The sequence below is a fragment of the Wasmannia auropunctata genome, unplaced genomic scaffold (assembly GCF_000956235.1).
Source record: "Wasmannia auropunctata unplaced genomic scaffold, wasmannia.A_1.0 LD336101.1, whole genome shotgun sequence".
Classification (NCBI taxonomy): domain Eukaryota; kingdom Metazoa; phylum Arthropoda; class Insecta; order Hymenoptera; family Formicidae; genus Wasmannia; species Wasmannia auropunctata.
This window is the reverse complement of record NW_012026789.1, coordinates 675,191-675,607: the sequence shown is the minus strand read 5'-3', so window position 1 is coordinate 675,607 and position 417 is coordinate 675,191.

Below are 417 nucleotides of genomic sequence, written 5' to 3'. Positions count from 1 at the left end.
CCCCGCGGTCAGGCCAGCTGATCGAGCGGCTTTCCGCGGCTTCCCCTCCCCGCGGACCCCGCATCAGACCGTGAACGTTCTGAGCGGTTTCCCCCTCCCCGCGGCTTCCCCCACCCCGCGGCTTCCCCCGCGGACCCCCTCCCCGCGGACCCCCCTGCCCCTCACTCCCCCTCGGAGCTCCCGGGGCAGAACCCGCCCTTACTAGCTACTACGTAAAAAGTCGAGTTGCTCAAAAACCCGTGCGGCGCGGCTTCTGAAACGTTCTCGAGAGCGACCGAATTCCCTTACCGGAAACCATGTGAGCGAAGAGAACGTTCTAGAACCAGCCAGGTATAAATACGAGTCGCAGGGGCGGCCCGAGCACGCTTGCGTTCGGAGTTCTCGATAACTATCGCGTATTTGTACCTCGCCACTCGC